Raw genomic sequence first — 1,166 nt, forward strand, 5'->3', positions numbered from 1 at the left:
AAAAAAAAAAAAAAAAAAAAAAATTGGACTGGTAAGTGGTTAATAAAACTAAATTCACTTTGTCAACTTGATCAATAAAAGTGAAATGGCACCAGTGACTTCCTATCATAGTCCCCAGCTAGTCCGCAGGGAAAGTGACTAGAACAAGCTGGCCTGGTCTAAGCTGGGGAAGGTTCAGCTCCACTCCAGCCCTCAGGCACCCCGCCCTCTCTCTGGCAGTCAGAGACAGTTGTCCTGTAAGAAGCCTGGGTTGTGGTGAGTCAGGAGCCCTAAGGACTCCTGTCTACACTCAGCTGTGACCTTTTCCCCGCCTACAGGACCTTCCTGGCCCACTCACCAAGCAGCCGAACCAGCTGCCTCTGAAGCCCTCTCTCCTCACACCTTTCCCACACCACTTCCTCCTTCCAGAAACTTCCTCTTCCAGAAGCTTCCTCCCCTTTCCCAGCTGGCTCACCTTTGCCCAGAACATCTAGTTGGCCTCCTCCTCACAACTCACAATGAGAGCTACCCACACCCTAGCAAACACACACCTGTCTGTATGTAACTGTTTGGTTTTGCAGTTCCACATACCTAGGTTCTTCAAATCCACCATTTATATATATGTAACCTTGGCTAACTTGAGCCTCAGTTTCCTCATCTGGCATCTGTATCATGCCCACCTTAGATGATTGCGTAGGACTTCTGTGGGATCAGATGTGGGAGACGTTTGGCCCTGTGCCTGGCATGCGGCAGGTGTTCAGTAAGTGGGTGCTCTGGTCACCATTAATGTCATGATTATGGTGAGGTTGTTTGGCTCTTCTAGCACTGAGTGTGTCACAGGCTTGGGGGCTAGAAATTGTCACCCACTAGGGCAGGGCCCCCTGGACACCCTTGGGGAGGTGCTCACTGCATATGCAAAGACTTCAGCTCTGTCCCCTGTTCTCAGGGTGGCTAATGAGTGGGGGACCCTGAACAACTGAAGGAAGCCAGTGACTAAGGAATTTGGGGTGCTCCTGGAGAGGGCTGTCCTCCAGGCTGCCCTCCTTGGTGGCCCTGCTGCTGTGTTCTCTCAGCCTGGGGATCCTCAGTAAGATCCGGGGAGAGAGCTGCTGAGCTAATGAAGAGTGACAAAGCACCGTGTGATCGTCACAGACAGACGGGTCGCCTGCCTCTTCCTGCTCAACCTT

This window comes from Octodon degus, unplaced genomic scaffold (assembly GCF_000260255.1).
Source record: "Octodon degus isolate 3935 unplaced genomic scaffold, OctDeg1.0 scaffold00092, whole genome shotgun sequence".
In the NCBI taxonomy this organism is placed as follows: domain Eukaryota; kingdom Metazoa; phylum Chordata; class Mammalia; order Rodentia; family Octodontidae; genus Octodon; species Octodon degus.